The 22,239-nt window shown below is 37.5% G+C and overlaps 1 protein-coding gene across 36 annotated transcripts in view; it reads left to right on the top strand.

Moving 5' to 3' along the window:
* Positions 1 to 708: 708 nt before the first annotated feature.
* Positions 709 to 22,239, top strand: part of MAP2 (microtubule associated protein 2) — a 352,353-nt gene continuing 330,822 nt past the window's right edge. For 10 of the 36 annotated variants that reach the window (XM_056808346.1, XM_056808338.1, XM_056808334.1 and 7 more), the window contains exon 1: positions 1,288 to 1,735. The gene's annotated coding sequence lies outside the window, so the exon portion shown is untranslated. Of the gene's footprint in view, positions 1,736 to 22,239 lie in introns of all 36 variants that reach the window. The other 26 variants (XM_056808342.1, XM_056808341.1, XM_056808331.1 and 23 more) reach the window with 10 other exon arrangements.

Here is a 22,239-nt window from a genome sequence, read left to right as displayed (position 1 = left end):
AGAGAGGGACTGAGGCTCAGAGATGTTAAAAGACTTGTCCAAAATCACAAAGGTAAAAAGTAAGAGTCGGGACAGCTAGATAACTCAGTGGGTTGAGAGCCAGTCCTAGAGACCAAATGTCCTGGCTTCAAATCTAGCCACAGATATTTCCTAGCTCTGTGACCCTGGGCAAGTGGCTTAACCCCCATTGCCTTGCCCTTAGTGACCTTCTGCCTTGAGACCAATACCCAGTATGGATTCTAAGATGAAAAGTAAGGGTTAAAAAAAATAACAGTCAAGAAAAAGAATCCAAGAAATTCTAAGCAGTATCTAACTTTTCTATCTTTGTGGTGATTGTTTCTCTATTTAGAAAGATGTCTTTGCTGGCAGTTTTGTTTTCTCCAATCTAGCTTTTACTATCAGGGACTGCAGTTGGCTTTTTATTTATTTTGTTTATTCATTTATTGTTAGTTTGGAGATTTGATATTTCCCCATCCACATTCTGGTGGTTGATAGAATGTTGCCCTTATAGGTGTATATTTTTCGAGAAGCTTTTCATTTCTATTACCTCCTTATAGTTTAACAAACATCAAGGAGGCAGGTAGGGCCGGGATCATTGTCTCTGTAACAGCTGAGGAAAAACTGCATTCTCCTGGAAGCTGTGAGGTTTGCCCCCCAAGCCTCAGCTTATACTATATGCCTTATATACTTATATAGCTTATACTTGCACCTGCATGAGTCTCTACTAGAACATGGATCTCCTAACCCCTGCCCTTGGGTCTCTGCAAACCGACCAGCAAAAGCCAAAGGTCGGTCTCCCGCTAGCAAGAAGGCTCTATCCATTTAGGGGGTGCATTTAAACTATAAGATTATAGGATGGAAGGGGGAGGCAAAAGACCACATTTACAGGCAGGTGGAAGCTTTGCTGTGGTCTATAAGACACATTGTTGGATCCTTCTTTCTCATGCAATAAAGGAAAAAAACAAAACACGGATGCTAGCGGCAAGGAGGTACCCTAGGGGCTCTGAGAGCCCCTCTGCCTCGTGCTCTGGCCCTCTTCTCCATAGCAACTAGTCTCTGCCCATGCAGCTTGGCCTCCAGGACCCAAGACTGGTCCACCCAGCTCGGAAACTGCAACCTGCTCTCGGGCTGTGCTGCCGCGGGGTAGAGTGTGGCTTGGCCGGGTTCCTCCGTGGGTCTCATACACATTCTTGTCACCACCGGGCGGCGAGCTGGCAGCAGGAGGAAGCTGTGGCCACAGGAGGACAGACTGGCTGAATTCCCCGCCCCTCCCACCCGAGACATTGCGGTGGTAGCAGCAGCAGCACCAGTGGAGGCGGCAGCAGCATCTGCAGAGCATTCAGCCAGCTGGGCGGGACTTGGAGCTAGGAAGGAGGGGGAGGTGTGTTTGAGGAGAAGGGACCAGAGGGAGGGGTGGGCAGAGCTGGAGGGCGTGGTTCTGGGGCCGGGCTAGCTGAAGAAGAGGCGTCCCCGAGACTGCTTGCAGACTGGGGCGAGAGTGCTTTGGTTGAATAGGACACTCACACAGCGGCTGCGGCGGCAGCAGCAGCAGCAGCAGCAGCAGCAGCAGCAACAGCAGCAGCAGCAGCAGCATCCTCTCCTCACTCCGCCTCGCCTCGCTTTCCCCTCTTCTGTTTCTCCTGTCCCTCTTCACCTGACCGTCTCCCTTCCCAGGACCTGAGCTGCCCAGTCCACGGCAGTGGCTGTGGCGGCAGGGCCCAGGATCTGCGCCCAGGTAAGCTACACCTAAGTCTGGTTACATATGTGAGACTCCTAACCTAAGCCACCTCATCTAAGGTCCCTAAAGAGGTCGCCCTTGGGGGAGGGAGAGATGCCTCCTCCACCAGGACCCTCACACTCAACTCATTCCCTTGTCTGAACACCTTGGAAGCAGGTGGAGATTGGTCCAACTGTCAAAACCCCCATCTGCCATGCTGTAGCTTCCTCAGATCTGTGTGCCCCGGGTGCTCCTGTTGTCCATCTATTTGCCTGTCTAGCTGAGGGACTCCTCGGGGCCACGAGCTGGAGACTTGCACTTTGGCAGGCTTGGGATCTGCTTATTCAAAGCTGTTATTACCTGAACTCGGTAGATTATGGGGAGTAGGCAATGGTATAAGAGGTAAATGAAAGAGGAACTGGGGGGGGGTCGTTATTTATTTTCAATTTCCTATCTAACTGCCTTTAACTTACTGCACGCTTCACGATGACTGGTAAGTGAAAAAGCAGCCCTGCCGTTTTAATCATATTCTATGCAATTTGTTAGTACCAAAATCAAAGAAAAAATATTTTTCCCTATTGAAAAAGGGAGGAGGGACAGGCAAAGGACACAAAGATGAAATTTTTGAAGTTCAAAATCTAAATAACCTTTTAGCAAGGAAGATAGAAAGCTATAATGGGAAAACCCATTATTGCTGTTCTTTTCTTTCTTTAAATCTTTTTTTTTCCTTTTGGTTAATGATGGTTGTTTCAGGACTGCAGTGTTGCCTCCCTTTCCCCACCCTCCTCTTTTGTTTAAGGATGGAAATTTCAAGAAAGTGTGTGTGAGGGGGGTGGGAGTAGGGATGTGTGGGCTTGGGAGGAGGGGTAAGAAGGCAGGGGACAGGATTCGGAAGACCATCCCCTGCAAACTGGGGAATCGATTTCCTCCTGACTGGCATCACAGGGCTAAAAGGCTTTTGTCAGAAAATAAAAAGCTTTCACCAGCAACAAGCCTATTTGGAATGGTTGCCATGTACCATCTGCTGTGTGCATCCCATCAGAATACTCTCAGTGTAAAAACCTCAAAAGACAAAAATATAATGGGTTATGTTTTTTAAAAAAAATCACAAAGGGGAAGAGACAAAAACATCTGAGATAGTTCATTTTTGGCCAAGAATTTTTATTTGAATGCTAAAGGATTAGAAAATGAAATTGGGTTAGCTATAATGCAAGACAAAGGATATTTTTAGGAGGTTTGTGTTTGTAGGGCAGAGGAGGTATTCTATAAGGACAGTTAATTTGTATTTTAAAACATTTAGTCTGAAACGACCAGCCAGAGGAGGAAATGACTGCAAACTGAAATAGAGGTTTTCAGCCGCAGTGAGGCGGTGGAGAACAAAGCCTTTTTATGTAAGAGAAATTATGCAAAATGTCCTATGCATGGGCTGCAGGTACCAGCCCAGAGTGAAGGCAAATCTCTTTTGCTCTGTCATTAGGCTATGGATAATTACGATTTTTTTTCTTTTGCACTGAAATTAGATTGACCAAAAAGACTTCCTAGGTTCCTTTGTAATGTTTTAGTCTGAGAGGCAGATTATAATCTTTTATCTGTAGATAACCATGAAGCACTGATTTTATTGGGTAGGTGTGTGCATTTTTGGAAAGAATTCTTACGGTTTCATGAATAGTTTGGTGTCAATTAGCTTATGTATTTATATATAATATTCATATGATGAGTATATACATATATTTATGTACAAACCTATACATATACTAAAAAGCTTCTTTTTCAACCAAGAATGCTATTCTGGTCCATGTGCAGCTTTTAAATTTATATTGCTGGTTATTTGTATCTATTCTTCACAGGTTCATTTCTGTCATAAGTGTTTGCTCAGCAACATTTTTACTATACAGCTTATTTAAATATACTGCATTTTACAGTTTGGCATAAGGGTATTATATATTTCCAACAGTTTTGTGAGAGGTTCCTCCCCTTAAAAAATGGAGAACCTTTTGTTCAACCTTTGCAATCCAAATGACTTGTTTCTGAAATGAGGTTTGGTTTCTTTTTTATTCCAACAATCTTAATTTATTTTTTTTATTTTTTCAGCCTCTATTTTTTAAATATTTTTCTATCTATAGACATTTTCTATCTGTTACTATTCTTTTCCTAGAAAAGAACCTGTTTCTTGGTTGCACCTGTACTGGTTTAGGCTTTTCTTTATGTCTAGACTATGGGATATCAGAGCCAATGGATTTTAGGAGGAGTCACAGATTCAGGACTTACTCATTCTCTGCTGCAACTCCCTCTTCCCTCCCTGATGAATGACATGCTTACAGCACCTTAAACAGGGTTTGGGAGGAGAGTGAAAAAGAATGTGCTGAGAGAGCATTACCCAATGAAACTGGCACAGTTCTTACTTCATAGGTCACTCCTGAAGGTATTTCAAAAGCTCTAAAAATGTAAGCTGTCTCCTAGTAGTAACTAAATAGCAGAAGCTTGGAGATCTCAGATCTCAGGGCCAAAACTCCTTTTCTGACAACATCCACTAACATTTGCCTAAATTAAAAGAATTGTGTGTATGTGCCTGCTATATATTTTCAGCTATCTTGAACAAGGCTAGAAATATGCAATATGTAATTTTGGCACAAACCCTTCAAGCTTGAAGGGACAACCTCATTCATTCACCACTTTTGGCTTAGATCAGTTTTCAAAATTTCTAAATGTCAGCAGTAAGGAGGAAGAAAGGATGCTTTGGGAGACTTTCTTTTGACATTACTATTGTGACTCAGATGTACAGTGTTACATTTTACTAGATTCATGACACACCCTGTTGCTGTTAAAACTTGAGAAATAAAGTTTGGATGTTGACATTTAAAAGATAGCTAATAATAATGTAAAGAGATTGAATTTAACTGTATAAATTGCTATGTCCATGTATCTTCCATTTAAGAAGTAAAACTGTTGCAGTGGTTTTTTTAGTTTTTTTGTATTTACTGATAACTAACAATTGTATGTAATTTTCAACATTTTTTCTTAACAAACCCATGAGGTTGGCAGCAACCTTGGGCAATTCACATAACCTTCCTGGGCCTTGGTTTCTTCATCTGTAGAACTAAAGGGACTAGTTTTGACTGCTAAGATCCCTTTCCTGTCTTGATCTATGATTATTAGATAGTGCTATTCTGATAACCATGACCTCCAAGAAATCTACCACAAGGGGTCCACAAAGCATTCTCTTGTCATTGGAGAGATAGCAATGGAATTCACATAGACAGGTGAGAAAATCAAAGTTTAGGCATGTTAAATGATTTAGCTATGATCATATAATTATTAGATATCAGAACTAGATGAGAGGAATTGGGTTTATTTAGAAGAGCTGGTTTTGCTCGTTATCTATCAGCTATGACTCTTCAAAGTCCCTTCACCCTCTACTTCAGGTTTTTTTTTTTTTAATCTGTAAAATGGGAAATGGACTAAATTCCTGTTAAGGTTCTCAGTAGCTCTAAATCCTGTGATTCTGTAAAACCAAATCCCCTGACTCCAACTCCAGGGACCTTTCCACCAAACTGCCCTGTGTCATGATTCTTTATGGTTCAGGAGATCTAATTCTCCTCAGTTCTCTTTCTTCTTGGCAGATCAGATTAAAATATTCAAAATAGCAGTCATAGTAACTAATGGTACTACCCACAGATCAATTCTGCATGCCTTGACTATATATTGCAAAACCAGAAATAGACATTTAGGTAAATTACTAGTGAAACATGTAAGCCTCTATAATGATTCTGAAGGAACTCATGCTACGGAAGTTAAGAAGATCTAAGCATATTAGTAAGATCTTTGAGTCATACTTTTTTCTTCAAGACACATCATTCCTTTTCCATTTTGATTCTATGTTTTCATAGCATTGGGGAAGCCAGAATCTGGTTGATGGCTTCCTCAAATATTTATTAAGCAATTGCTATGTGCTAGGCACTGTTCTTGGTTCTAGGGAGACAAAACTAAAAAGGCACCATAATCCCTATTCTTGCTTAAAGGCATTTTTATCTCTTCAGTGAATTCTTCTCCCTTTGTACATTTCTTTTCAAGGCAGTATTTAAATGACACTCATTCTTTTCTAAATCCTTTTTTATTCAGTCTAGCACCTTTTATATATAATATTTTTTCCTCCCCCTTTTTAACAAATGGCATGTCGGTATCCATACCAATTGAGTGATTTGTAGCATAGGGTTTTTCACTCCATGTATTTATTTTTTAAAATTTCCCACCATATGAATAGCATTATATTAATTTTTATGTGAGGCAATAACAATGGCAATGCCCCCAGCCCTTCGATGAAATTTTGCTTAAATTCTAGGTGAGGGAAGCAAACCATACAGACAGGCATACTTTATCCAGAGTTGAGTTCCATGTTTCTGATTTAATTCTTTTCACTTATCACTTATAGAGTCCCCAAAAGTGATTTGCCCCTCTTCTTGGATTTCTCCTAGGACTCTTGTCACCTCCCTTTTGTCCTTCTGACACATTTTGTTACACTTAATAATAATTATACCTAGCACTTATATAGCACTTATTATGTTAAGTGCTTTACAATTATTATCTCATTTGATTCTCACAACAACCCTAGGAGGTAGGTGCTATTATTATCCCATTTTATAAAAGAGGAAACTGAGGTAAATGGAGATGAAATGACTTGCCTGGGGTCACACAGCTAATAAGAATATAAGGTTAGATTTGAACTCAGGTCTTCTTGACCCAGTACTCTACTTATGCACTGTGCCACCTAGCTGCCAATAAGATTGAGCAGTGGAGGGGCTTTATTTTTAGCCTCTTACTTAGCAGACAAGCAAAATGAAGTTGAGGACTATGAAGCAACAATAGCAAAACTGGCTTTGTCTCCTCTACTAGGTAGAAAGATCATTAAAGACAAGGTCACATTAGACTCTAAGCTACTTGAGATATTTGTTTCATTCCCCATACCTTGCTCAGTGTCTGACAGATAGAAAATAGGAATGATCTTTTGATCTCCTGGCACAGACCCCAAATAGATCACCATTAATGCAGATGTCTGCTCGTTTTGTCCATGCCCTCCTCTAAATCTCCTACAAGGGGTCTGCCCAACATAGTTTTGACACTGCATAGATGCCAATAGAATTTATGTAGGATTGTTGAGAAACAAATAATCATCAAGTGATCACCACCTCATATGAAAAGACATCCTCACACTTGAGTAGGGGAATGTAAGGTATAAAAGATGAAAGAAAATGAAATTTATTAACTGCACACAAAAAGGCAGATAATCCTTGGCCCTCAAGGAGCTTCCTTTTAAAAAGAAGAGTGCTCACCAGTGAAGGGAATTTTGTTCTGGAAAGTCCCAGGGATCATTAGCTGATTTATAGGGCAAGTGTTTCATAAATGTTTAGTGAATTAATAACAATAGTTCCCATCCTATAAATATCCTTTGTGGAGTTATGTTAATATCCCATTAGACATGCTAAATTTGGATGTAGAAATGTGTTTTCCTCCCCCAAATCCCAATTTATAAATTATAAAATATCTTTTGAAGATTTGTGACAATTTAACTGATAAATTACTACATCATACATACACACACACACATACACACATACACATGTGTAGCAATTTGGAATAGTAAGTAAATAGTTAGCTAGACTTGGCATTGGGAAAACTGTGATCAAACCCATTACTGATGGTTACTAGCTGTGTGGCCCTGGGCAAGTCATTGAATACCACTCTACCTTAGTTTCCTTATTTATAAGGATCTGTAAGGTCTCTTCCAGTTGTAAATGTATGCACAAATATATATACACACATGTAAGTGTGTATATATAGATATATACTTTTCAAAAAATATCTTCTAATTTTTGAAAAGTATATTGCCAAGGAAAGAAGATGTCAACTCCTCAATCATATTCACAGAAGAAAATTAATGGAAGGACATTGCTATTAATGGGTAGGCACCAATAAAAATTCCAAAATAAAGAAAACACACCCATTATAAATGATCTTTTGAAATTCTCTGAGGCTAATCATTCCCCTGAAATTACTTCAGTCTCTTAAAGCATCAAAGAAACTATAAAAGAAGTAAAACTTTTCAAATGGTCCTTGGAAAGTGAAAGGAGAGAAAGAGAATAAGAAAATGTGTCTGTTGTTTGTAGCTGGATGGGAAGGTAGGAAGATGATACATTCAGAGAAGAACATTTTTTAGAGTGGGTGGAGAGGGAAAGAATCTGTTTTGTTTTCCTACCTCAACATTATTTTGTTCCCATCCCTCCTCTGCTATTTTGAGGCCTTGAGTGCTTCCTTATAGAGATTTTTAGAATGCTCATTAGAAGTTGTTCTTCAGGATAAATTGAAATACAAAAGTGAATTATATTAGGCTGAAAGTTTTATTACAAATAATTTAAATCAAGAGTTTTCCAGGTTTCTCCATTATAGAAATAGAAAGATAGAATTCCTTCTTTCGGTCTCTCTCTCTCTCTCTCTCTCTCTCTCTCTCTCTCTCTCTCTCTCTCTCTCTCTCTGTGTGTGTGTGTGTGTGTGTGTATATTTAAACACAAACATACTAGATGGAGTACTAGATTAGATTATCAGATTTTAGGCTAATCCCACTTCTGCCACTAATAAGCTAGATGAGATTGGCTAAAACATTGCACCTCTCTGAACCTTGGTTTCCTAATCAGTAAAATGAAGGGGTTAGACTAATTGATCACTAAGGAACTTTTCAGTTCTAAAAGTCTAGAATCTAGGATATTCAAAAATTTGTGAGAAAATATCTCGATGCAGGCAAAATAGAGTACATTTTCTTTAATCTATTGTCAAACGTTAAGTATTTTTATTCATGAAACTCCAATATATACTAATGACCTCAGGATTATTTAAAGCCCTTTGTTTGGCATTTTTAAAGCTCTTCCTTGGCCCCTTCCCACATTCTAATCTTCTTATATTCCCCTCCACATAATCTGCCATCCAGACATATTGGCCTACTTGCTATTTCTTGAACATGACATCTCTGATCTCCATGACTACCCAGGATGTCCTACTCACTTCTATCTCCAACCCTAACTCTCCTTGCCACCATCTCTTAGAATCTCAGACTTAATTCAGATATTACCTTAAGTAAGAGTCCTTTCTTGACATGTTTCATCCACAAGTATATATATATACATCACCACCACACCCTTCCCTAGCTTCTAGAGACTTCCCTTCTAAGGTTACTATCTTTGTATCTTATTTGTATCTCCTAACATTTTCTCTTCATTTTTAATTCTTTTGAGGTCAGTGAACTATTTTAGTCTTTCTTTTTCTTTTATCCCCAGTATGGTACATAGTAAGAGAATAATTAATTCATCTTGTGTTATTTTTTGTTTAAATTGTAGGAGTCCCAATTAGTATAATCATATAAGACCTCAGATTGAATCCATCAATCAAAAATAAACTGGGTATGATAAATTTTTGTCCAAATTTTAAAGGATCATAAAGACTTTGGGTTATTGGATGAAAGTACTTGAAACTTGGAAATACTGTGTGTTAGATTGAAAGAATAAGACAATCCTCTGGGCTTTTGTATAATACAGCAATCCATTTGGGAATATGCGTTCCAACAAATAGAGTTCTACTCAAGTAGTGGTCAAATCTAGTTATAAAGGACTCCTGAGAAAGAATTGCCTTTGGATATTATTCTTCTGTGATACGCTGAAGTCACAGAATCTCAGAGGTGGATGGGACCTTAACTATCTAGTATAATACATATCTGGAGTATTTCCTCTATGACTAACATGACAAAAAGCCAGGTCAAGACTCTGCTTGAGAAGAAACTGACTACTTCCTAAAGCAAGCCATTTTTCTTTTAGATAGTTTTAGTTATGAGGAGGATTTCCCTTCTATCAAGCCTAAATTTGCCTTTCTGTAGCTTCCACTCAGTGCCCCTTGTTCTGCCCAATGGGGCCAAACATAGTGAATCTAGACCCTCTGTCCCGCTGCCCTCCCTAAAAATTCTTGAAGATAGCTATCATGTCCCTTCTATTCTGCAACCTTAGATTTCCAGTACCTTCCACTGATCCTTATGTTACACAGACTCAGTGCCCTTTACCACGCTGGTCGCTCTCCTCTGGATATTCCCCAGATTACTGATGTCCTTTACAAAGTGTAATACTGAGAACTAAATAAGTTAACTCAAAGGCTGAGCAGTAAAGAGTATATCACCTCCTTATGTCTGCAACCTGTCATACTTAATGCAGTCCATGATTGATTAGGGTTTTTTAGACTGCTGTTTCACACCTGTTGGCATTTTGAGCTTAACAGTTCACTAAACCTGCAGGTATTTTTTAAAAAGTCTGTCTAGTCAGCCTCACCACCCTCCCTTCTGCTTTTGAAATTGATTTTTTCAGCTCAAGCATACAACTTCATGTTTATTATTCTCAAATTTCATTTTCTGTGATCTATTTGAATAGTCTAGCCTGTATAGATCTTTTACAATCCTGTCACCCATTGAGTTGGATATCCCTCACACTTTTTGTGTGGTAGACAAATAATCAGTATGTCATGTGTATCTTTTTTCTTAGTCATTGATAATAATATTTAGTAGCACAGTCACATGCAGATTCCTGAGACACTCCCCTGAGGACTTTCTTCAAGGATGATATAGAACCATTAATGGTTTCTCTTTGATTTTCTATGTGAATCTATCTATTTCTACCATCTTCTGGCTCACAGTTTCAATATCCTTTCTTCAAGAATAATTGGAGGGAATTTCAGAACTATTCGATTTCCATGGTGATGCTAGAAAAGTACTGACTTTGGATTCAGAGTAGATTAATTCAAATCGCATCTCTGCCATGTGCTACCTATAAGACTATGGACAAATAATTTCTGTATGGTCCTCATTTTCCTCTTCTTTAAAATGAGAGTTGAGCTACATTATCCTCTAAAGTACCCTCTAACTAAATCAATTACTCTATGAAATCCTTGCTTTTGCCCTTTTAATCTCAGTTTCAAGGAGACCAGAGAACACTCCTCTACTTTTATGTTAACAGTAGTATCTACTTTAAAAGCAGGTCTTAGTGTTGCTGGGACTTCTTGAATGTGTACTACCTAATATTCATAATTTTCCTCTTCTTTTATCTTGGTAGGCTTTGACCATTTTTTTTTTACTATCAGGGGCTGCCTTTCATTTTATGAGCTGAAAATTAACTTTTTAATAGGTGTACTTTGGATTCACTGTGGCTCTTACTGGCAGCAATTTCCTGTATTTAATTTTAGTAGGTCAGTATTAATTAAGGAAACCCAATTTTGGATTTGTAGCATCAAATTCTTTTGTTCAGAAACAAATTAGATATATTAATGCACTTTTTTTAAAAAAGCTACTACATTTCATGTTCCTCAGGAAAAGACAACAACAACAACAATAATATTTATGTGATATTTTGAGGTTGGCAAAGTACTTTATGAAATGATAGACTATACATTATTTAATTTGGCCCTCACAACAATCCTGTGAGGTAGCTGCTATTATTATCTCCTCTTTACAGATAAGGGAAGTGAGTCGTAGGAAGGTTAAATGATACCTTTGGTCACACAACTATTAAGTGTCTTTGGTAGAATTCAAACCAAATTCCCCTCTCCAAAACGTGCACTCTATTCACTATGTCATGGAGCAACATCCATGCTACTCTCTCATACTGGCACACCTAGTACACCTGTGGACTCAAAAGTGAATTCTCATTTATTTCCTTTAATGTTACCTTTTTTCCCATGGGGAAGAGACAGGCAGCATGGCATATAGAAGTCCATCTTTGGAGTCACTTTTGTATAGTGAAAAATCAGTCAACTGAAAAACATTGATTAAGCTCTTAACTATGTGTCAGGAACTGGGCTAAGCAGAAATGATAGAAAGCCCCCCCAATTATCCCTTTATTTAAGAAGCTCACATTCTTATGGTGAAGCCTTGTCTCTAGAGTCAGAAAGCTTAGTTTCAAACCCCAATTTTGATAATTACTATTTAAAAAAAACCCTTACCTTCCATCTTATAATCAATACAAAGTATTGGTCCCAAGGCAGAAGAGTGGTAAGGGCTAGGCAATGGGGATGAAGTGACTTGCCCAAGGTCACACACTTGGGAAGTGTCTGAGGTCATATTTGAACCTAGGACCTCTAGACTTGGCTCTCAATTCACTGAACCACCCAACTGCCTCTCTTTGAAAATACTATTAACCTGACCTTGAGCAAGTCATTTAATTTCCTTTTCCTTCAATTTCCTCATCTCTAATATGAGGATGATTGGACTTGATGATATGTGAGGTTCTTTCTACCTCTAAATCTTTTATCCTAAAACCTGCAGTATTCTGGCTTTATGACCATAGACAAGTCATATAAAATCTTAATTTTGTAAGGCAAATTTTTTTAACATCATAGGTTAAAGAAGAGTTACAAATTAGCTTTGATGAGGGATGTTTCTACCCTGGAAGTTCCTTCCATAAATGAAATAACAGAATGGAGTTCTCATCTACATCCACCAAAGCAGTTCAGTGAGAAAATTAATAGAACTTAAAAAACTTTCCTTTTTTACTTTCTATTTTATTATATATTTGCAATAAATCAATTCTGTATCCTTCCCCATATCCTTCCTCTTGTGCCCTGCCCATATACCAGGAGTTTCCCACACTGATAAAAATCACAGGGCTGGACCAAAAAGTAGAAATATACATATAACTATTCATACCTTATATTAAACTTACAAGTTTGATAAGCTTACACATCTAAAAAGACTAATAATAATGATGTGGATAATATCTCAAATGTATATAGTTCCATTTTATAAAGTATTTTCCTCACAACAACCCTATGAAGTAGGTAATGCAAATATTGCTCCAATTTTACAGGTGAGAATACTGAGTTTCAAAACAGGTAAGTGACTTGTTCAAGGTCAGAGAACTAGGACTTGAGGCCATGATTTTTTTGCCTGTCAATTGTGGGGGTTTTTCAATTCTCCATCCTAGATACTGAGACCACCAGAACTGGCATCAACCATATCCAACACTTCAGAGAGTTCTCGAATTTTAGAGTAAGCCAAGTTGAGGTCATCTTTTGCAGCCTCTCAGTTTAGAGGTGAGAAAACAAAGATCTAGAGAAGCTAAATGATTTCACCGAGGTCACAGGTAGCAAGGGACAGAGCTGGGATGAGCAGCCCCATGTCCTAATTAGATCATGGGATGCACACACCCTCTCTCTTACTCCTCCTCCATGCCCATCCTGGCTCCAGTCCTGTTGCCAGGGCCAAGGGTGGAGTGAGGTGACTGCTCAGGTGTGCCCAACTTTGTGACTCAACTGACTTTCCTATTCCTTTAAAGGAGGGAAGGCTCCAGAATCCCAGGGCCATTCAACGTGTGGCCATGCAGGGCTGTCTGGGTCAGGAAACCCCTGACAGGTTTCTACTCCAATGCCATTTTCCTATAATGACTTTTTATGGGAAAAGGTTCAGAATTTTATTGGGGAGTTGAGGGTACATACATAGAGTGTTCAGTTGTGTTGGGCACATACAAAAGAGAGCTTCTAACTTTAAAGTCCAAGGCCAGCACCTCCGAACTAATTGGGCAGTGTTTACAGAGGATTCCTCATATAGGATAACAATAAAAGATAATCCTTACTTTTAGTAGTTCCCTCGGTTTGACTATTTTTATCCAAAAGGAAATGATCAGGGAAGACTCTGGGTCTCTATGCTTTATGCCCTTCCTCCACTTACCTTCTTACTCATTTCTTTTGGTTTCTATGCCTATAATGCTTCTGACTCCCTTTTATTTTTTCCCCTTTACTTCCAAAAGACAGCAAATTAATAGAACTAGCTGTTGCCATGGTTACCACTTTTTGTAGCTTCTTCACCTGCACCCACGCTGCTTGGGCATTGTACTGTCTTTATTTGACAAATATTTGAAAGGTGCAACATGCATCCTGCAGGAAGGGAAGCTAAGCAGAAACAGAGTTTATGCCTTCACTGAGAGATGCAGGTACAATTAATTCACCAAAGACCTTTGCCACACCCAAACTAAAGGAATTAATGACTATAAAAGTCATTGGAGGGGCAGTGCAAGCAATACCCTAGAGATTTGATCTACTGACCCTTATAACATCATCGGTAGTGTGTGTAGGGGGAGGAAATGAAACATACCCTAGATAAATGTGTTCATCACCAGAAATAGATTGGTGGCTTATGATTGATTCTTCCTAATTAGATTCCAAGTGGAGAGAACAAGACTTATTAGAGATTTTTTATGAATATTAGAGAGAGAAGACAAAAAAGAGACCACTTCTTTCTGATGGATATTGGATTTGTGACATATGCAAAAAAATAGCAGCATAAGTGTACAACTGTTTCCTTTGTTCAAGGACTAAGCTTTGTAAAAGAAAATTTAATATTGCAATTCTTTCAATAAGGCATAAAGATTTATTAAGTTTAGTCACTTGCATTAGGCCTCGGGATCTCAAAGAAAAAAGAACTAGTCCCTGTACTCAGGGAACTTAGATTCTACTTTTAAAAATGGTTTTTGAAAATTTGGTGAATGGAAAAATGAAATCCCCAAATCTTATGCCTGCCAATAAATAAAGAAGGCTTTATTTAGTGAATAACAAAATGTTCCTCCTCCAAGTTTCCTTTTGGGTGGGCCCTTCCTTGGTCATCCCTAAAGTAATTTAGTTTAAATATTATTGATAACAAAATGGTAGCATTTCATTATTGATAGAAAGCATCATCAGTCTTGGAGTCAAGAGCTGAGGCAAGTCCCACTTCTGGCCCATACTGGTTGTGTAATCATTAACTAATTACTTAACCTCTCAGGGCTTTGGGCTTATCTTAGAACACTTCAATCTCCTATTAATTCCTGAGCTGCAGCCTGCATCAAAGGAGGAAGTTTCTATACTCTGGAGTTCTACAGACTGATGTAACCATAGGTTTAGACTGAGAAGGAAAAACAAAGCCAGATAACATTCAAGTTAGAGTGATGACTCATTAAGAGACAGGAACAGAATCTTTAAGAGTATCTCATATAGATTTTAAAATTTTAATTAAATTTTCCCTGTCCCTATTGGGAGAGTCTGTGCTTTAATAATATAATTGATTAAACACTAGAGATATATAGTATTTTGAAGAACCAAAATTCAGGAATAAGCCAAGATTTCATTTTAAGGATCATGATTGGTGACCTGTGATGCCTCTATTCTTATTATTTGATAATATATTTTAAGGGAATCAGCAAATAGTAGTTAATAAACAAAGATTATCAAGAACGGATATAGAAATGAGCACAGAAGAAAAAAACTAGGCTTATTTAAATATCTTCGCTCTGTGTTTCTTATCTAAATCTAATGGGATTCCTGTTGATTTACTCATGAGTGTATCTATTAAATTATTCCTACACTAAAACCAGAGCTTTATCAATACCTTTCTTCCTTTGGGACAAAAATCATTTTGGTATGTTTATTGTTATTTTTATGCCTATGATGGGGACCATAGGGATGGCAATTTACCTTACCACTTACTCTATCGAAGTGGTGGTAATGTGGGCTTTAGGAGAATATCATAGGGATGGGACATTGAGAATGGTATCCAACAAATAATTGAGCTCCAGTTTTGGTTGATGACATGGTGTGAAGACATGGTGCCCAATAAAACCATCTATGTAAAGGAAGGTTCCCCATGCCACGTTTACATCCTCAGACAAAATCCAGTTCATGGTATTTATAATTATCCTCAAGCCTAGAGTCTAAGAGAGATTGAAATGAAATAAAATGAAAATTTGGCAAGCATTTTTCATCTAAACTGTGGAAGGTGCAAATTTATCTCAGAGAAATGTCATTATTTTATTTTGGAATATATTTAACTTTTTTTCTCTCCTCTCTCAGCAGCTTCAGTTGTAAACACTTGTAAATGCTGGCCACAAAACAATTTAGAACTATAAACATAAGTAAATAGGATATTATGTAAAATATAGCTTTTGGGCCAGAAATAATTATTCTTGCTAAAATCTTCTGACTTTCTCCAGTGAGTTTATTTCATTTTTAGATGGTTCTTGAGTTGTCTTAAAAACAAATGGCCAATATGACTGAGCATTGTCAGCTTGCCATAGTAAAGCAACTCTGGATTTGAAATCAAGAGAGTCTTATATTTGAATCCATCCTCTTAACAATTGTGGTATGGCCATGGTCAAGATACTTAGTGTCATTGAGTCTCAGTTTCCTATATGGGAAACATATGCTATACTATTTATATATATATATATATATATATATATAAAAGTATACATATGTAATACCTTGTTTCTGTGAGGTTTTTATGAGTGAAAATGAGATCATGTATATAAAACATTTTGTCAATTTAGTCTGATCACATATATATACATATATGGAAATAGATGTGTGACAAAATAACTATTTTCTGGAATAATTAATACACATAAAATAGAAGATATTCATTCCTCAGGAAGCTATTTTACCCTGGTTTTTTGTTTGCTTCTCACCATTTTGGAAATAGGAAGAAAAATATACTTTTTTTCTACAAATATAAGTATTTGTTTTCAAAAGCATAGATTAAAGCTTGAAGCAATCATCTAGTCTAGTCCCTTTAGTTATTTTTAAAATATGAAGAAACTGAGGTTTCAGAGAAATTGGGTGACTTGAGCAGTCAAATTGGTAGTATGTAGTTGTACCAAAACAGAACCCATAATCTCTGACTTCAAATCCAATTTTCCCTACCCTGCCATATTGTTATAATATTGATGAGCATTATCTGGGTTTTTACTATTACCTTTTGGATGGTATGGACCCACTTCTACTCAGAGCATGTTTGTCAGAGTCAGTAATAATTATTTTAGCTTTAGTAGATTTTTTCAATAATAGTCTACATTATTTGGGCATAAGTATTATTAAAGTTCTTGATTGTAGTGTTGGGTTTTGATCTAAATCAGATTCTGAAATATCCACATTTAATGGAAGTAAGATATGGATAACTCAAATCATGAGATAATAAAATTTATTTCTAGTCATCTTTGAAGACAGTTGGGTCATTCAAAGGAAAATTTTCATGTTTCTGATGTTTTAAAAATGATCCCCCCCCCAACCTTCTCATTCACTTCTTAATGCCTTGATAGCTGGTTTCTAGAATTCTCACTCAGCTGATACTACTGTCTCCAAGGCTATCAATGATTCCTCATTTGCTTTTAATCCTATGGTTCTTTCTCAAGTTTCATCCCTGTTGATCTCTTCAGCATTTGACACTGGAGACCACCCACTCTTCTTGCATACTCTTGACTCCTTATCTTTTGATATAATTTTCTTTTGGTTTTTCTACCATTCTGCCTGTTCCTTCTCAGTCTCCTTTGCTAGATCATTATCCACTGCCCAGCCTCTAACTCTGAGTTTGTCCCTGATGGTTCAATTCTGGACCCTCCTTTTTTGTTCCTATATATCTTCTATTTTGATTATCTCATAATATCCCATGGGTACAATTATCACTAAATTCTATACATATACATTAAAGTTCTATATATTCAACTATTCTCTCCCTCCCTAGTTCTAGGGGACATTTCAAATGAATCATGTCCAGAACAGAAATCTTTACATGCCTTCTTTCTCAGATCTCTATTTCTATTGAGGTCCCTGCCAATCTTCTAGTCTCCAGGTTTTCAAAGTAGGGGTCAAACTTGATCCTTCTGTCTTTGTTGCCCTACCCCCTCCAATCAGTACCAGATCTGGTTACATCTATCTCTGTAACCTCTCTCAAGCTGTGCCCTTACCCCATCACCTTCCTATTTATATTATTATTCATCATGTTTCACCTAGATCATTTTTGCAACCTTGAAATTGATGTTCTGACAATAACCTTTCCCCTTATTGATTCTGTCATTCTCTTCAATCTAATTTCCACTCAGACAAAACATTGATATTCCTCAATCATAGGTTGGAACATATTACTTTCTGCTTAAGTCTCAATGTCTCCTTACTGTCTTTAGGATAAAATGTAATTTTCTCTGGCCTTTAAATCCCTTTACAATCTAGCTTTAGTATATCTTTCTAGTCTTGTTGTGTATTGCTTTTCCAGACAAGCTAGTTTTCTTATTGCTTTCTGTACAGTATATCCCATCTCCTACCTCTATATCTTTTTACTATTTTATTAATATTAATATTTATGAAATGTGCATCCTTCCTACTTCTGACCCATATAATCTCTGGAGTCCTTCAACATACTCTGGTCTATGTAAACTCATTTATTTACCCCAAAATGACTTTGTATATATTTTTTTCATATGTTGTGTGCCACCACCACCACCATTACCCAATTATCTGAATAGCATGTAAACACCTTTAAAAATTATCATTGACTTTATATATAATATGTAACATAATAATCTAATACATATGATTTGTTATAAATATGTAATAAATTGTAACAAATATGCTTATCCAAGAGAATTCTCATATTAACTTTGTCTAAAAATCTATCTTTTTGTTCCCTCTTTCTTTTCTTTCCTTTCCCCCTTCCCCTTACTTTCCTCCCAAAGAAGATAGGTAATATGATATAGACTGTACATATATTATCATATAATACATATTTCCATCTTTGTCATGTTGTGAAACAATGCACATTCTTACAACAGAAGAAAAATTCACACAGTAAATAAAGTGAAAATGCTGTATTTCTATCTGCCCACAGTCTGTTCCTTTTATAGCAGTGTAAGTCCTTTTTTGTCATGTGCATTCTTGTAGTTGCCCAGGTTCCTTGCCTTGTTAATAATAATTAAGCTATTCAAAGTTGATCATCATACATTATTGCACTGTGTACAATGTTCTCCTGGTTCTGCTCACTTCATTTTGCATCACTTCATGTAAGTCTTTTGAGCAGTTTTTGTGATCATCTTGTTGGTCATTTCTTATAGCACAATAGTATCCCATTACAAGCATATACCATAGCTTATTCAGCTATTCTACAATTGATGGGATGTCCCTTCAGTTTCTAGTTGTTTATCACCACAAAAAGAACTACTATAAATATTTTAGAACATATAGATTCTTTTCCTTTTTGCTTGATCACTTTTAAGACAGGGATTGACTAATTTTTGTCTTTATTCTTCACCTCTCACAGTGTCTAGTACTTAGTAAATATGATAATTTCTCATTGGTTGATAAGATATTTACTTAATGAGTGCTTTTGGAATGAATGATTTAACAGTTTTAAGGAAGCTAGAAAACTATCTTGTTTTCTTGTCAATCAACCAAATATTTATGTGCTTCTTCCATGTATGTTGGCATATTGGTCCATCTGAGGATACAGATAAATTTGACATGCTCCCACCCTGCAAACTGGAATTTGAATTGAAAGTTTTCACTCTGTATCCTGCCTCTGCAAGTTATTCAAAGCCTCCATTTCCTCATCAGTAAAATGAGAGAAACTAGATGATTTCTAAGTCCTCTTCCATCCAGAGCATTCATGGTTTTATAATGGCATTGGAGAAACACAATATAAATACACGAGAAAGTAAATAATACATAAATACAAGGCATCACTTGCTGATGCCTGATGAGCAACACAGACCTGCAAATATTAGAGAATTTCAATGGAACAGGTGAACACTATGAACTAGACTGATTCAGGAAGGCTCATGGAGGTAAGTGTGAAAGTAGTAAATAGTTAGGACTTGGAATATGAAGAGAGGATGGAATAAAAACACACACACAGAAGTGAGAACAGGCAAAGAATGTTCATGAGATGGTAAGTATGGCTAGAATGTGGAGTTCAAGCTGGGAAGTCATGAAAAAAAAATGCTGAATGTTAAATAATTATGAAAGAGCTTTTACTGCCAAGGTGAGGAGTTTGGACTTTATTCTGTATGTCAACTAGGGAGTCATAGAAGGTTATTGAACATGGGTCCTGACATACAAGAGTGTCCTAGGTCTCTTTTCTAGCAGCGGTGTCTAAGATGTATTGGAGGGGAAAGAGACATTGACACCTGTTAGGAAGCACCTTTGATAGTTCAGACACAGAAGGCAAAAGCCTGAACTTGAATTTGGCTGTGAGAGTTGAAAGGGGCAAGGAAGGAACATAGACTAGAGACATGAATGAAGGATCAATCAAACTCTTCCTGGAAAAAAAAGGAAAGGAATTATTCTTATCCTCCTCTTCAGCTCTTCCTTGGTTTTCCTACCTTGTCAACTTCTCAGACAACTGATGAGGCACAAGTGTGGGAAATACAGCATATGGAAGGTCATTTAATTTCTCTGTGACACAGTTTGTAAAATGAAGGAGTTACATTACCTGACTCTGAAGACACCTTTCAACCCTCACATTTGAATCCATTCTAATCTAAAATCTCTTTAAATATGAGGCTCAGTCCAATTCTCAAGCATTTATTTTCCAGAGTACTGAAGGAGTTCCCACAAGATAAACCATAACTTCTTCATTTGTGTGTTTCAAGAAAAAAAATCAGTAATTCTGCTACTCTCATCAAAAATGAGTTTCTGCTCTTTGATTACTATTCCAAACATGGGGAGAATGTTTTTAAAACATAATCATCAATTGTCTCTAATAGTTTCTTATGCATGAATCTTTTTACCTGTTATGAAGGCATAGGAATTATTTTATTTAGCTCAAAATGGAAGGGGAAAATCTAAGTGACATCTAGACTTTTTCCTTTACTTTATGGCTGAAGATAATAGGGCAGCTAGTTATAGTAATAGGGTGGTCCAGTGAATAGAGTGCCAGCCATGAAGTCAGGAAGATCTGAGTTCAAATTTGACCTCAGATACTTTCTATGTGACCCTGGACAACTCACTCAAACTCTTTTTGCCTCAGTTTCCTCATCTGGAAAATGAACTGGAGAAGGAAATGGCAAACTGTTCTTTGCCAAGAAAACTTCAAATGGGGTTACAGAGATTCAAACACAAATAAAGCAACAATGCAACAAACAACTCAGAGAAATATAGGCTTGTCCCAGACCACATAGCTGTTTTCAGTATTAGAACCTGTTTCTCCTAATTCCCTAGCTAAAGCTTTTCCCATTGTACTTTAAATACTACTAGTTACTTCCAGAAATTCAAATGCTTTTTTGGTCAGAAGGGAAGAAGAAAGGAAGAGGAGAGCCTGAACCTGTTCCATCCTTCCCCCTCCCTACCATGCAGATGCCCCGTTCTTCAGTACCGTAAAGATTTAGAAAGTTGAATGAGACACTTAGACATTAAGTGTCCAAAGGTGATAACAGCTAGTTTGTGTCAAACACAGGACTTGAACTTGGCTACTAAATCCAGCCATCTATTTATAAATTCATGGGGCCTTTCATGCTGTCACCAGAATATGGGACTTGTGTTTAAATTATTGTGACTTCTGCTCTATCCCTAACAGTAAACAGTTACTATTTCCATCTGGTTAAGTTTCTGCTTTTGGTTTTAGTCCAGAGCTAAAATGTAGAACTAAGGGGGCAGCTGAGTAGCTCAGTGGATTGAGAGTCAAGCCTAGAGATGGGAGGTCCTAGGTTCAAATCTGGCCTCAGACACTTCCCAGCTGTGTGACCCTGGGCAAGTCACTTAACCCCCATTGCCTAGCCCTTACCACTCTTCTGCCTTGGAGTCAATACACAGTATTGACTCCAAGACAGAAGGTAAGGATTTAAAAAAATAAAATAAAATGTAGAACTAAGTAGTTAGGCTGAGCTGTCCTCCCTATCAAAAGAGTGAAAAGTTTGGTTTATACAGCTTTTCCTGAAAAGGAGTCGCAGCTATGTTTGTCATTTTTTCAGTTATCCCTTAGTCTGGACATGTTCTATGTTTTATCTGGCTTGGCTATGAAAATGAGGCATGTGAAAACAAGGAGAACATTCTGTGATATGGAAATCGTCTCTTTTGGATATTTGGGGAGTGGAGAGGAGAGCACTGTGTTGTGGGCAGCTTGGCTAGAAAGCACCTGGTCGCCAGATGGTTAGCAGCTTCTTTCTTCACGTCCACACCTTTATTTGGGATTACTGTGGGCTCCTCTCTCTAATAGATTTGGGCAGTTTGGAGTCAGAGAGAGTTAGAAAATTGTAACCAGTTGCATGTCAACCAAAGTGGTGGTAGTGGACAAAGAGCTGAATGATCATGGCAGATAGGGGGTAGATGGTCTGAATCAAAGCTTCTGAAAAGAGTGTGACTAGGAACATTGGCAGAAGCTATTTTGGGCTCTGATTCAGGGACTCTGAGTTTTAGGGACATCTGCAAAACAATTCAAATAGTAGCCAGGAGGTAGAATGAAATGGTGAGATGCTAGTAGAAATGATAGGATGGGACAAAGGTTTCCCCAGGCAAATAGAATTTTACACTTTCCTATGGATGCATATAATTAAACAAGAGTCAGACACCACAGTGAGTAATTTGTGCTTTTGAAGGTACCATTTAGCTTTGTTATGATATTAGAAGATTAAACCTTGACATGTGTAGTTTTTTAGGGGGGGTGGTATCTGACTCTTTCTGACTTCATTTGGGATTTTCTTGACAAAGTTATTGTC

Source organism: Monodelphis domestica, chromosome 8 (assembly GCF_027887165.1).
Source record: "Monodelphis domestica isolate mMonDom1 chromosome 8, mMonDom1.pri, whole genome shotgun sequence".
Taxonomy (NCBI): domain Eukaryota; kingdom Metazoa; phylum Chordata; class Mammalia; order Didelphimorphia; family Didelphidae; genus Monodelphis; species Monodelphis domestica.
The sequence above is the reverse complement of the archived record's forward strand: the minus strand, read 5'-3'. Positions and strand labels throughout refer to the sequence as shown.